Here is a 15,581-nt window from a genome sequence, read left to right on the forward strand (position 1 = left end):
CTTTAGCTAAGCTTTCCCCAAAGATGGTGTGGGAATTTTTGAACCCTTGGGGCAAGACGGCCCGGAAGTATTGTTTTAGTTGTATGTTGAGTCCTGCCACTCACAAGCCAAAATTTCTTGTGACTCTGGGACTAATGGAATACAAAAGAAGGCATCATTTAGACTAATACAGAATACCATGTCCTGGTGGTTGGTAGAATGACCAGCAGGGTGTAGGAATTAGGAGCAACTGGAGGTATATCCTCGGTGGCTTCACTGACTGTCCTGACATCCTTTACCAGGTCCCCAGCAGCCCATGGGGCTTTCGTGGTCAGGCCAATCCCAGGACATGGAGCTCTCCTGGGCAGGTACCCCACCCCCAACCCAGCCCACGGGGCTCTCGTGGTCAGGCCTCTCCCAGGATACAGAGCTACCCTTGCAGGTACCGTGGCAGGGCTGGGCACACAGGAACCGTGCACATAGCTCTCACTGAAGAGCACCCCCATCTCACCTGTCGCTCAGAGCTGACACAGAGCACCTCAGAGCAGGACTTGAACTAACAAACAGCAGCTCCGACAGGTCTGTGACCCTGGACATCACTCTGTGTGGCCTCCCTCCACCTGGTCTTCCAGAGACTTCCACTGCACCCGGGGCACCAGGCCTCTGTCTCCAACCACCACCCACCCCTCCTCTCCCTGACTCCTGGGTTCCTCTCATTAGGAGAGGCTTTTCTTGAAGTTGTCTCCCACTCATGGGCCAGATAAAATGATTAGAAAACAAGCCAAAGCTGCAGCCCCTTGTCTATCCTGACTCTCAGGAGCCCACACCTGTTCCTTGGACCTGGCCGGTTCAGCAAGTTCCATTTTCTGCAACTGTGAGCCCCTGAGGGGTGATGATTGGCTGACCTGGGCAGCCTTACCGTGCCGGCCAGCCCTCCCCAGGTGTGCCTGGGTTGAGATCAATATAAATACCACTCCAGGCAGCAAGAGCCCCTGCAGCTGTGCCTGACGCCATTTTCTCTGCCCTGTCAGCAGTCTCGGGGCTGGGCTGGTGGGAGGGAGTGAGAGGCCACGGCTTTGTGGGTGGCCCAGTGTGAGTGGGGCTCTGCTGGACTTTCTGCAGCAGTTGCCAGGCTGCCACCTGCTAAAGAAGAGGATGTGTCACCCATACCTGCTGCTGGAATTTCTCCCTGGGCAGAGGTGAGGAAGGAAAAAAGCAGTGGGGGCAGGGACAGGACGGGTATCTCAGGCAGGGAAATGGAAATCTTCCAGAAGAGCACCCAGGGCCAGGACCATCCTGGCTGGCCTGCAGGCACCAAGTCAGCTGGCATGCTGTCACTCGTGTGGCTCCATGGCCCTTCCTCTAGGCTTTCAAGTCCTTGTATATATTCAGGTGTTTTACCTGGGAAGGGTGGGAACAGTTCAGCAGCAACTGGCCTGGGGCTCAGCTCACGTTTACTCACAGATGCCTCGGCACGGTGCCCCAGCTTTGCAATGAGGACGCTTGTTGTGTGGGGGCTGCTGGCTGAATGGGAGACGATTCCCCACCACTGACCAACTTCAGAATTGTTTACAACTGGAGCAAGTGCCCTGATACGGTTTTCCTCTGAGTAACTGGTGGGTTCTGTTTTTTTTTTTCTCTTTTTCGTTTTTGGTTCAAGGTAGATTTTATTCCTCTTTTTTGTATTTACAGATATAAGCATGGAAATAATTTATTCATATAAATACATGTATGTGAAGGGAATAATTGTTTTTTCTGTTTTGTTTTTTAAATTTTATTTCTTTTTAATTTTGAATTTTATTTTATATTTTTATACAGCAGGTTCTTATTGGTTATCTATTTTATACATATAAATGTTTACATGCCAATCCCAATCTCTCAACTCCTCCCACCACCACCCCCCCAAGAGCTTTCCCCCCTTGTTGTCCATACGATTGTTGTCTACATCTGTTGCTCTATTTATGCCTTGCAAAACGGTTAATCTGTACAGTTTTTCTAGGTTCCACATATATGCATGAATATACAAGATTTGTTTTTCTCTTTCTGACTTACTTCACTCTGTATGACAGTCTCTAGATCCATCGACGTCTCTACAAATGACCCAATTTCATTCCTTTCATGGCTTAGTAATATTCCATTTTATATATGTACCACATCTTTATGCATTCGTCTGTCTGTGGGCATTTAGGTTGCTTCCATTACCTCGATATTGTAAATAGTGATGCAATGAACATTGCGGTGAATGTCTCTTTTTGATTTATGGTTTTGTCTGGGTATATGTCCAGTACTGGGATTGCTGTATCATATGGTAATTCTATTATTAGTTTCTTAAGAAACTCCATATTGTTCTCCATAGTGACTGTATCAATTTATATTCCCAACAATAGTGGAAGAGGCTTCCTTTTCTCCACACCCTTTCCAGCATTTGTTGTTTGTAGATTTTCAGATGATGCCCATTCTAACAGGTGTGAGGTGATACCTCATTGTTGAGTCCATTTCGTTGAGCAAGGGGTAGGTCTTGTCTATTACATATTTGGCTTATGGAACGGTATCTGTGCTAATTTCAAACTCTGGTTTTATGCAGAACCCCAACTCACCTTTCCCCTTAAGCAAGCATAAGTTGGTTTTCTAAACTTGAGACCCTGTTCTGTTTTGTAATTCAGTTCCTGTGTAGCCAAGTTTACATTCCGTGCATTAGTGATACCTTATGATGTTTCTTTTTCTGTGTGACTTATTTCACTTAGAATCATCGTGCCTCAATCCACTCATTATGCTGGTACAGGCCTGGTGACACAGATTTCATTGCTGAGTGGTATTCTGTTGTACGTAAGTACCACAAATTCTTTATCAATTATTTGTTCTCTGGGATATTTAACTTGTACCATAGAAGAGGTTCCTGTAAACAGAGCCATCCCAAATTCTGGGGTGGCTGTGTCTTTTTGATTTTAATTTCCCTAAGCTATAGGACCATAAGTGGAAATGCCCTAGACTCTGTTGCTTTGTTTTTCAGATGTATCAGGAAACACCATACACTTCTCCAGAGTGGCTGTTGGTAATTTACATCCCGCCCATTGCATAACAAGGCTTCTTTTTCCCCATGGCCTGTCTTGCCTTTGTGGATTTTACACTTTTTTCAGATGGCCCTTTAGACCGGGGGGAAGTGACACTTCATAGTAGTTCGGATTTCCATTGCAAGCTTGCTTGGTTTGCCAAAAAGGGCGTATGCGTTTTTTCCTGAATATATTCAGGAACAAACTCATACGCCCTTTTATGTCACGTGCATCATTGTCGATGTTCTGCCTCTTTTCGTATGCTTTAAATGCAAATCCAGTCTACCTCCTGAAATCGGTTTCCTGAAATTCTGCCCCGCTTTCAAGTCCTCTTCGCAGCCTTACTTCAATATATTTTTGGACGTTATCTGTCATTTATAACTCTGCAGGTTTGTGAATTACAGGACCCCTGAGCTCCTTTCTTCAACTCGCTTTCTTGTGAGCTGGCCGCAAACCCGCAAGACTGCTTCAGGCCCTAATCTGCTTCTGGCAGGGCACACTGAGCCTTTGGTTAATTCCTCTTCCTGGTGGGAAATGAGTGTTAAATATGCCCGTCCAGACACCTACCTCACTCTCAACCCCTTGGTGATGTGGGTCCTCTGGTTTGTGGCCACCTTTGCTGGGTTCCTCACCTTTCGATGATGTGGCCCCACTAGTGTGAGGACACTCCTGCCTGGTTCTCATCCACGTGGTTATGTGGACCCCCTGGTGAGAGTCTGTTCCTGGCTGTGCTCCTCACGCTTCTGTGAGGGAGACCCTCTGCTGATAGGTCACTCCTGCATGGCTGGCACACATTGCCTTGGTGAAGTCAGCTGTGTGGTGGCAGTTGGAGCGTGCTGGGAATCTCCTCCCCCCAGTGATGAGGGCCCTCTTGCGTCAGGCCCTAACTGCTGGGTTCACCAACTTTTCTTAGTGAGCCCAATGATGCTTGGGCACTCCTCTTAGGATCCCATCTCCATGGGGATGTGGGCCTTCTGCTCTGAGGTTCCAATGGCTGGGTTGTTCACATTTTCATGATGTGGGCTCTCTGGTGTTAGTTCACAGAGGCCTGGATCCCATAGCCTCTGTGCTCTTGGCCGCCTGCTGGGAGGTTCCAACGGCTGGATTCCTCACTTTTTTAATTTTTTGGGCCCTCTGTTGTGAGTATCCTCCTGCCTGCCTCACTCCCAGCCCCTTCGTGATGTGTGTCCTCTGGTTTGAGGCCACATGTGCTGGGTTCCTCACCTTTCAATGATGTGGGACCAATGGTCTTAGGAGACTCCTGCCTGGTTCACATCCCCTTGGTGATGTGGGCCTTCTGTTGAGAGTCTGATCCTGGCTGGGTTCCTCACCCTTCTGTGAGGTGGGCCGTCTGCTGTGAGGTCACTCCTGCCTGGCTTGCTCACCTCGCCTTGTGGACATGAGCCCTCTGGTGGCACTTGGAGCCTGCTGGGAGCCTCCTCCCCTCGTTGATGAGGGCCCTCTGGTGTCAGGCCCTAACTGCTGGGCTCCCCACATTTTGTGATGTGCGCCCAGTGGTGCGAGGACACTGCAGCCAGGTTCACATCCCCATTGGGATGTGGGCCTTCTGCTCTGAGGTCCCAATGCCTGGGTTGCTCACAGTTTCATGATGTGGGCTCTCTGCTCTTAGTTCACTCCTGCCTGCATCCCATAGCTTCTGTGCTCTCGGCCGCCTGCTGGGAGGTTCTAACTGCTGGATTCCTCACCTTTCTTATTCTTTGGGCCCTCTGTTTTTAGGTTACTCCTGCCTGCCTCACTCCCATTCCCTTTGTGATATGTGTCCTCTGATTTGAGGCCACATGTGCTGGGTTCCGCACCTTTCGATGATGTGGTCCCACTGGAGGGAAGACAGTCCTGACTGGTTCCCATCCCCTTGCTGATGTGGACCCTCAGGTGAGAGTCTGATCCTGGCTGGGTTCCTCACCCTTCTGTGAGGTGGGCCCTCTGCTGTGAGGTCAATCATGCCTGTCTGGCACACGTCACCTTGGCGACGTGGGCCCTCTGGTGGCAGTTGGAGTGTGCTGGGATCCTCCTCCCCTCGGTGATGAGGGCCCTCTTGCCTTAGGCCATAACTGCTGGGCTCCCCACATTTTCTGATGTGCGCCAAGTGAGTGAGGACACTCTTGCCAGGTTCCCATCCCCATGGGGATATGGGCCTTCTGCTCTGAGGTCAAAATGGCTGGCTTGCTCACAGTACCATGATGTGGGCCCTCTGCTGTGAGTTCACTCCGGCAAGGATCCCTTATCATCGGTGCTCTGAGCCGCCTGCTGGGAGGTTCCAACTGCTGGATTCCTCAACTTTTTTATTCTATGTGCCCTCTGTTGTGAGGCTCCTCCTGCCTGCCTCACTGCCAGCCCCTTGGTGATGACTGTCCTATGGCTTGAGGCCACATGTGCTGCGTTCCTCACCTTTCGATGATGTGGCCCCACTCGTGTGAGGACACTCCTGCCTGGTTCCCATCCCCTTGGTGAGGTGGGCCCTCTGGCGAGAGTCTAATCCTGGCTGGGTTCCTCAACGTTCTGTGAGGCAGGCCCTCTTCTGTGAGGTCACTCTTGCCTGGCTGGCACACGTCACCTTGGAGACGTGAGCCCTCTGATGGCAGTTGGAGCATGCAGGGTGCCTCCTCCTCTCGGTGATGACGGCCCTCTGGTGTCAGGCCCTAAATGGTGGGCTCCCCACATTTTCTGATGTGCGCCCAGTGGTGCGAGGACACTCCAGCCAGGTTCCCATTCCCATGGGGATGTGGGCCTTCTGCGCTGAGGTCCCAACGCCTGTGTTGCTCACAGTTTTATGATGTGGGCCCTCTGCTGTGAGTTCACTGCGGCCTGGATCCCATAGCCTCGGTGTTCTGAGCCGCCTGCTGGAAGGTCTAAATGCTGGAATCCTCACGTTTTTTATATTATGTTTCCTGTGTTGTGAGGCTACTCCTGCCTGCCTCACTCCAAGGCCCTTGGTGATGTGGGTCCTCTGGTTTGAGGACACATGTGCTGGGTTCCTCACCTTAAGATGATGAGGCCCCACTGGTGTGAGGATAATCCTGACTGGTTCCCATCCCCTTTGTGATGTGGGCCCTCTGGTGAGAGTCTGATCCTGGCTGGGTTCCTCACCCATCTGTGAGGTGGGCCCTCTACTATCAGGTAACTCTTGCCTGGCTTGCTCACCTCGCCTTGTTGACATGAGCCCTCTGGTGGCACTTGGACCCTGCTGGGAGCCTCCTCACCACTGTGATGAGGGCCCTCTGACGTCAGGCCCTAATTGCTGGGCTCCCCAACTTTTCTTAGTGAGCCCAGTGATGCTCGGGCACTCCTCTTAGGTTCCCATCTCCATGGGGATGTGGGCCTTGTGCTCTGAGGTTCCAACGGCTGGGTTGATCACAGTTTCATGATGTGGGCTCTCTGGTGTTAGTTCACTGTGGCCTGGATCCCATAGCCTCTGTGCTCTTGGCCGCCTGCTGGGAGGTTCCAACGGCTGGATTCCTCACTTTTTAAATTTTTTGGGCCCTCTGTTGTGAGTATCCTCCTGCCTGCCTCACTCCCAGCCCCTTCGTGATGTGTGTCCTCTGGTTTGAGGCCACATGTGCTGGGTTCCTCACCTTTTGATGATGTGGGACCAATGGTCTTAGGAGACTCCTGCCTGGTTCACATCCCCTTGGTGATGTGGGCCCTCTGTTGAGAGTCTGATCCTGGCTGGGTTCCTCACCCTTCTGTGAGGTGGGCCGTCTGCTCTGAGGTCACTCCTGCCTGGCTTGCTCACCTCGTCTTGTGGACATGAGCCCTCTGGTGGCACTTGGAGCCTGCTGGGAGCCTCCTCCCCTCGGTGATGAGGGCCCTCTGGCATCAGGCCCTAACGGCTGGGCTCCCCACATTTTGTGATGTGCGCCCAGTGGTTCGAAGACACTCCATCCAGGTTCACATCCCCATTGGGATGTGGGCCTTCTGCTCTGAGGTCCCAACGGCTGGGTTGTTCACAGTTTCATGATGTGGGCTCTCTGCTGTTAGTTCACTCTGGCCTGGATGCCATAGCCTCTGTGCTGTGGGCCGCCTGCTGGAAGGTTCCAACTGCTCGATTCCTCAACTTTTGTATTCTATGGGTACTGTGTTGCGATGCTCCTCCTGCCTGCCTCACTCGCAACTCCTTCGTGATGTGGGTCCTCTGGTTTGAGGCCACATGTGCTGGGTTCCGCAACTTTCAATGATGTGGCCCCACTGGTGTGAGGACACTCCTGCCTGGTTCCCATCCCCTTGGTGATGTGGGCCTTCTGGTGACAGTCTTATCCTGGCTGGGTTCCTCACTCTTCTGTGAGGTAGGCCCTCTGCTGTGAGGTCAATCCTGCCTGACTTGCACACATCACCTTGGCGACGTGGGCCCTCTGTTGGCACATGGAACCTGCTGGGAGCCTCCTGCCCTCGGTGATGACGGCCCTCTAGCATCAGGCCCTAACTGCTGGGCTCCCCACGTTTTCTGATGTGAGCCCAGTGATGCCAGGACACTCCTGTCAGGTTCCCATCCCCATGGGGATGTGGGCTTTCTGCTCTGAGGTCCCAACGCCTGGGTTGCTCACAGTTTCATGATGTGGGCTCTCTGCTGTTAGTTCACTCCTGCCTGCATCCCATAGCTTCTGTGCTCTCGGCCGCCTGCTGGGAGGTTCCAAATGCTGGATTCCTCACCTTTTTTATTCTTTGGGCCCTCTGTTTTTAGGCTACTCCTACCTGCCTCACTCCCATCCCCTTTGTGATGTATGTCCTCTGATATGAGGCCGCATGTGCTGGGTTCCTCACCTTTCGATGATGTGGTCCCACTGGTGGGAGGACAGTCCTGACTGGTTCCCATCCCCTTGGTGTTGTGGGCCCTCTGGCAAGAGTCTCATCCTACCTCGGTTCCTCAGCCTTCTGTGAGATAGGCCCTCTGCTGTGAGGTCGCTACTGCCTGGCTGGTGCATGCCACCTTGTAGACGTGGGCCCTCTGTTGGCAGTTGGAACCTGCTGGGAGTCTCCTCCCCTCAGTTATGAGGGCCCCCTGGCGTCAGGCCCTAACTGCTGGGCTCCTAACATTTTCTGATATGTGCTAAGTGGTGCAAAGCCACTCCTGCCAGGTTCCCATCCCAATGGGGATGTGGGCCTTCTGTTCTGAGGTCCCAACGGCTGGGCTGCTCACAGGTTCATGATGTGGGCCCTCTGCTGTGAGTTCACTGCGGCCTAGATCCCATAGCCTCGGTGCTCTGGGCCACTTGCTGGGAGGTTCCAACTGCTGGATTCCTCAACTTTTATATTCTATGGACCCTGTGTTGTGAGGCCGGTCCTGCCAGCCTCATTCCGAACCCCTTGGTGATGTGGTTCCTCTGGTTTGAGGCTACATGTGCTGGGATCCTCACCTTTCGATGATGTTGTCCCACTGGTGTGGGGACACTCCTGCCTGGTTCCCATCTCCTTGGTGATGTGGGCCCTCTGGTGAGAGTCTGATCCTGGCTGTGTTCCTCACCCTTCTGTGAGGTGGGCCCTCTGCTGTGAGGTCACTCCTGCCGGGCTGTCACACATCGCCTTGGTGACGTTGGCCCTCTGGTGGCAGCTGGAGCCTGCTGGGAGCCTCCTCCCCTCGGTGATGAGTGCCCTCTAGCGTCAGGCCCTAACTTCTGAGCACCCCACGTTTTCTGATGTGAGCCCAGTGATGCCAGGACACTCCTGTCATGTTCCCATCACCATGGGGATGTGGGCCTTCTGCTCTGAGGTCCCAATGTCTGGGTTGCTCACAGTTTCATGATGTGGGCTGTCTGGTGTTAGTTCACTCTGGCTTGGATCCCCTAGCCTCTGTGCTCTGGGCCGCCTGCTGGGAGGTTCCAACTGCTGGATTCCTCACCTTTCTTATTTTGGGGCCCTCTGTTGTGAGGCTCCTCCTGCCTGCCTCACTCCCAGCCCCTTGGTGATGGGTGTCCTATGGTTTGAAGCCACATGTTCTGGGTTCCTCACCTTTAGATGATGTGGCCCTACTCATGTGAGGACACTCCTGCCTGGTTCACATCCCCTTGGTGATGTGGGCCCTCTGGTGCAAGTCTGATCCTGACTGGGTTCGTCACACTTCTCTGAGGTGGGCCCTCTGCTGTGAGGTCATTCGTGCCTGGTTGGCACACATCGCCTTGGCGACGTCAGCCCTCTGGTGGCAGTTGGAGCCTGCTGGGAGCCTCCTTCCCTTGGTGATGAGGGTCCTCTGGCGTCAGGCCCTAACTGCTGGTCTCCCAAAATTTTCTGATACGTTCTCAGTGGTGCGAGGACACTCCTACCAGATTTATATCCCCATGGGGATGTGGGCCTCCTGGTCTGAGGTCCCAATGGCTGGGTTGCTCAGTTTCATGACATGGGCCCTCTTCTGTGAGTTCACTGTGGCCTGGATCCCATAGCCTCAGTGCTCTGGGCCGCCTGCTGGGAGGTTCCAACTGCTGGATTCCTCACTTTTTACTCTATGGGCCCAGTGTTGTGAGGCTACTCCTGCCTGCCTCACTCCGAGGCCCTTGGTGATGTGGGTCCTCTGGTTTGAGGACACATGTGCTGAGTAGCTCACCTTTCGATGATGTGGCCCCACTGGTGTGAAGACACTCCTGCCTGGTTCCCATCCCCTTGGTGATGTGGGCCCTCTGGTGAGAGTCTGATATTGGCTGGGTTTCTCACCCTTCTGTGAGGTGGGACCTCTGCTGTGAGGTAACTCCTGCCTGGCTTGCTCACGTTGCCTTGGCAACGTGAACCCTCAGGTGGCAGTTGGAGCCTGCTGGGAATCTCCTCCCCTCGGTTATGAGAGCTCTGGGTAAAACACATATGCCCTTTTTTGCCAAGTGCATTATTTTCCAAGTTCTGTCTCTTTTCCTATGCTTTAAGAGCGACTCCCGTGTACCTTCTGAAATCGGATTCCAGCAACTGTGCCCCGCATTCAAGTCCTCTTCGCAGCCTTACTTCAGTATAATTTTGGATGATAGCTGTCATTTATAACTCTGCAGGTTTGTGAATTACAGTGCCCCTGAGCTCCTTTCTTCAACTCTCTTTCTTGTGAGCTGGCCGCAACACCGCAAGATTGCTTCAGGCCCTAGTGTGGTTCCGGCACTTCATGCTGAGCCTTTGGTTAATTCGTCTTCCTGGTGGGAAATGAGAGTTAAATTTGCCCATCCAGACACCTCCAGCTAGTCTCTCATTGGTTCTCCCTATTCCTGTTCATCTTACGCAGTAATTGCAAACTGGGCCAAACAGGAGGTTAAAGGCACTGACTCTCCAAGTGGGGAGAGTGTTAGTAAAGCGTCTGGAATGATGCACCCGAGTACGAGGGGACGAAAAGTGACACACATTTGAACATGTTTCCCGATCACGTGTTGGATCATACTCTGCGTTCCACATGCATGGTTTAGCTGAAGGAAGAATCCCTTAAACCTGGAGAGTTGAGACCCATGGAATGGGTACCATGCAATATGACTTCAAAGGGTCTGCATTTGATCACCGAACCTCACCAATCCTATCACTGCTGCGTTTATGCCGCTGTACACACGCTTGATTCTCTTTCGGAGACATATAAATCCATAGGTTTTAAGATTCTTACTAGTCAGGTATATTCTTAGGCGTTTAATATGGGGTGTTGAGTCCACTTCGTTGAGCAAGGAGTAGCTATTTTCTATTACATATTTGGCTTAAGGAACGCTATCTGTGTTAATTTCAATCTCTGGTTTTATGCAGCACCCCAACTCACCTTTCCCCTTAAGCAAGCATAAGTTGGTTTTCTACATTTGAGACCCTGTTCTGTTTTGTAATTCAGTTCCTGTGTAGCCAAGTTTACATTCCGTGTAGTAGTGATATCTTATGATGTTTCTTTTTCTGTGTGACTTATTTCACTTAGAATCATCGTACCTGAATCCACTGATTATACTGCTACGGCCCTGATGACATAGATTTCATTGCTGAGTGATATTGCATTGTACGTAGGTAACACAGCTTCTTTATCCATTTTTCGCTTTCTGTGATATTGAACTTGTACCGTAAACGAGGTTCTTGTAAACAGAGCTGTCCCAAACTTTGGGGTGGCTGTGCCTTTTTGATTTTAATTTCCCTAAGCTATAGGACCATAAGTGGAAGTGCCCTAGGCTCTGTTGCTTTGTTTTTTAGATGTTTCAGGAAACACCATACACTTCTCCAGAGTGGCTGTTGGCAATTTACATCCCGCCCATCAGCATAACAAGGCTCCCAGTTCTCCATGGCCTGTCCTGCCTTTCTGGATTTTACACTTTTTTCAGATGGCCCTTTTGACCGTGGGGCAGTGAGACTTCATTGTAGTGCAGATTTCCATTGCAAGCTTGCTTGGTTGGCCTTAAAGGGCGTATGGATTTTTTCCTGAGGAAAAAACGCATATGCCCTTTTTGGCCAAGTGCATCATTGTGGACGTTCTGGCTCTTTTCCTATGCTTTACATGCAATTCCAGTCTACCTTCTGAAATCGGTTTCCTGCAATTCTGTCCCGCTTTCAAGTCCTCCTGGCAGCCTTACTTCAATATATTTTTGGACGATAGCTGTCATTTATAACTCTGCAGGTTTGTAAATCACAGTGCCCCTGAGCTCCTTTCTTCAACTCGCTTTCTTGTGAGCTGGCCGCAACACCGCAGGATTGCTTCAGGCCCTAGTGTGGTTGCGGCATGGCACGCTGAGCCTTTGGTTAATTCCTCTTCCTGGTGGGAAATGAGAGTTAAATTTGCCCGTCCAGACACCTCCAGCTAGTCTCTCATTGGTTCTCCCTATTCCTGTTCATTTTCCGCAGAAACTGCAAACTGGGCCAAACAGGAGGTTAAAGGCACTGACTCTCCAAGTGGGGAGAGTGTTAGTAAAGCGTCTGGAATGTTGCACCCGAGTACCAGGGGACGAAACCTGAGACACATTTGAACACGTTTCCCGATCACATGGTGGATCATACTCTGAGTTCCACATGCATGTTTTAGCTGAAGGAAGAATCCCTTAAAACTGGAGAGTTGAGACGCATGGAATGGGTACCATGCATTATGACTTCAAAGGGTCTGCCTTTGCTCACCGATCCTCACCAATCCTATCACTGCTCTGTTTATGCTGCTGTACACACGCTTCATTCTCTTTCGGAGACATATAAATCCATAGGTTTTAAGATTCTTACTAGTCAGGTATATTCTTAGGCGTTTAATATGGGGTGTTGATTCCACTTGGTTGAGCAAGGAGTAGCTCTTGTCTATTACATATTTGGCTTATGGAACGGTATCTGTGCTAATTTCAATCTCTGGTTTTATGCAGCACCCCAACTCACCTTTCCCCTTAAGCAAGCATAAGTTGGTTTTCTACATTTGAGACCCTGTTCTGTTTTGTAATTCAGTTCCTGGGTAGCCATGTTTACATTCCGTGTAGTAGTGATAACTTATGATGTTTCTTTTTCTCTATGACTTATCTTACTTAGAATCATCGTACATGAATCCACTCATTATGTTGCTATGGGCCTGATGACATAGATTTCATTGCTGAGTGATATTGCATTGTACTTAAGTACCACAACCTCTTTATCCATTTTTCGCTTTCTGTGATACTGAACTTGTACCGTAAACGAGGTTCTTGTAAACAGAGCCGTCCCAAACTTTGGGGTGGCTGTGTCTTTTTGATTTTAATTTCCCTAAGCTATAGGACCATAAGTGGAAGTGCCCTAGGCTCTGTTGCTTTGTTTTTTAGATGTTTCAGGAAACACCATACACTTCTCCAGAGTGGCTGTTGGCAATTTACATCCCGCCCATCAGCATAACAAGGCTCCCAGTTCTCCATGGCCTGTCCTGCCTTTCTGGATTTTACACTTTTTTCAGATGGCCCTTTTGACCGGGGGGCAGTGAGACTTCATTGTAGTGCAGATTTCCTTTGCAAGCTTGCTTGGTTGGCCAAAAAGTGCGTATGCGTTTTTTCCTGAATATATTCAGGAAAAAACGCATACGCACTTTTTGGCCAAGTGCATCATTGTGGACGTTCTGCCTCTTTTCCTGTGCTTTACATGCAATTCCAGTCTACCTCTTGAAACCGGTTTCCTGCAATTCTGCCCCGCTTTCAAGTCCTCTTGGCAGCCTTACTTCAATATATTTTTGGACGATAGCTGTCATTTATAACTCTGCAGGTTTGTGAATTACAGTGCCCCTGAGCTCCTTTCTTCAACTCGCTTTCTTGTGAGCTGGCCGCAACACCGCAGCATTGCTTCAGGCCCTAGTGTGGTTCCGGAATGGCATGCTGAGCCTTTGGATAATTCCTCTTCCTGGTGGGAAATGAGAGTTAAATTTGCCCGTCCAGACACCTCCAGCTAGTCTCTCATTGGTTCTCCCTATTCCTGTTCATTTTCCACAGAAATTGCAAACTGGGCCAAACAGGAGGTTAAAGGCACTGACTCTCCAAGTGGGGAGAGTGTTAGTAAAGCGTCTGGAATGTTGCACCCGAGTACCAGGGGATGAAAGCTGACACATTTGAACACGTTTCCCGATCACACGGTGGATAATACTCTGGGTTCCACATGGATGTTTTAGCTGAAGGAAGAATCCCTTAAACCTGGAGAGTTGAGACCCATGGAATGGGTACCATGCAATATGACTTCAAAGGGTCTGCATTTGCTCACCGAACCTCACCAATCCTATCACTGCTGCATTTATGCCGCTGTACACACGCTTGATTCTCTTTCGGAGACATATAAATCCATAGGTTTTAAGATTCTTTCTAGTCAGGTATATTCTTAGGCGTTTAATATGGGGTGCAGAGTCCACTTCGTTGAGCAAGAAGTAGCTCTTGTCTATTACATATTTGGCTTATGGAATGGTGTCTGTGCTAATTTCAATCTCTGGTTTTATGCAGCACCCCAACTCACCTTTCCCCTTAAGCAAGCATAAGTTGGTTTTCTACATTTGAGACCCTGTTCTGTTTTGTAATTCAGTTCCTTTGTAGCCAAGTTTACATTCCGTGTAGTAGTGATATCTTATGATGTTTCTTTTTCTGTGTGACTTATTTCACTTAGAATCATCGTACCTGAATCCACTCATTATGCTGCTATGGGCCTGATGACACAGATTTCAGTGCTGAGTGATATTGCATTGTACGTAACTACCAAAACTTCTTTATCCATTTCTCACTTTCTGTGATATTGAACTTGTACCGTAAACGAGGTTCTTGTAAACAGAGCCGTCCCAAACTTTGGGGTGGCTGTGTCTTTTTGATTTTAATTTCCCTAAGCTATAAGACCATAAGTGGAAGTGCCCTATGCTCTGTTGCTTTGCTTTTTAGATGTTTCAGGAAACACCATACACTTCTCCAGAGTGGCTGTTGGCAATTTACATCCCGCCCTTCAGCATAACAAGGCTCCCAGTTCTCCATGGCCTGTCCTGCCTTTCTGGATTTTACACTTTTTTCAGATGGCCCTTTTGACCGGGGGCCAGTGAGACTTCATTGTAGTGCAGATTTCCTTTGCAAGCTTGCTTGGTTGGCCAAAAAGGGCGTATGCGTTTTTTCCAGAATATTTTCAGGAAAAAACGCATACGCCCTTTTTGGCCAAGTGCATCATTGTGGACGTTCTGCCTCTTTTCCTATTCTTTACATGCAATTCCAGTCTACCTCCTGAAATCGGTTTCCTGCAATTCTGCCCCACATTCAAGTCCTCTTGGCAGCCTAACTTCAATATATTTTTGGACGATAGCTGTCATTTATAACTCTGTAGGTTTGTGAATTACAGTGCCCCTGAGCTCCTTCCTTCAACTCGCTTTCTTGTGAGCTGGCCGCAATACCACAAGATTGCTTCAGGCCCTAGTTTGGTTCTGGCAGGGCACGCTGAGCCTTTGGTTAATTCCTCTTCCTGGTGGGAAATGAGAGTTAAATTTGCCTGTCCAGACAACTCCAGCTAGTCTCTCATTGGTTCTCCCTATTCCTGTTCATTTTCTGCAGAAATTGCAAACTGGCCCAAACAGGAGGTTAAAGGCACTGACTCTCCAAGTGGGTAGAGTGTTAGTAAAGCATTTGGAATGTTGCACCCGAGTACCAGGGGACGAAACCTGAGACACATTTGAACACGTTTCCCGATCACACGGTGGATCATACTCTGGGTTCCACATGCATGTTTTAGCTGAAGGAAGAATCCCTTAAACCTGGAGAGTTGAGACCCATGGAATGGGTACCATAAAATATGACTTCAAAGGGTCTGCATTTGCTCACCGAACCTCACCAATCCTATCACTGCTGCGTTTATGCCACTGTACACACGCTTGATACTCTTTCGGAGACATAGAAATCCATAGGTTTTAAGATTTTTACTAGGCAGGTATATTCTTAGGCGTTTAATATGGGGTGTTGATTCCACTTGGTTGAGCAAGGAGTAGCTCTTTTCTATTACATATTTGGCTTATGGAATGGTATCTGTGCTAATTTCAATCTCTGGTTTTATGCAGCACCCCAATTCACCTTTCCCCTTAAGTAAGCATAAGTTGGTTTTCTACATTTGAGACCCTGTTCTGTTTTGTAATTCAGTTCCTGGGTAGCCAAGATTACATTCCGTGTAGTAGTG

General features: G+C 49.7%; 1 long non-coding RNA gene across 1 annotated transcript in view; it reads left to right on the forward strand.

The window, feature by feature from the left end:
* LOC137203839 (uncharacterized) overlaps positions 1–15,581 on the forward strand; it is a 783,639-nt gene that overhangs the window by 94,400 nt on the left and 673,658 nt on the right. Inside the window, exon 2 of the long non-coding RNA XR_010933335.1 lies at positions 12,468–12,553. This is a non-coding gene — a long non-coding RNA (uncharacterized lncRNA). The remainder of the gene's footprint in view (positions 1–12,467; positions 12,554–15,581) is intronic.

Source organism: Pseudorca crassidens, chromosome 1, assembly GCF_039906515.1.
Source record: "Pseudorca crassidens isolate mPseCra1 chromosome 1, mPseCra1.hap1, whole genome shotgun sequence".
Taxonomy (NCBI): domain Eukaryota; kingdom Metazoa; phylum Chordata; class Mammalia; order Artiodactyla; family Delphinidae; genus Pseudorca; species Pseudorca crassidens.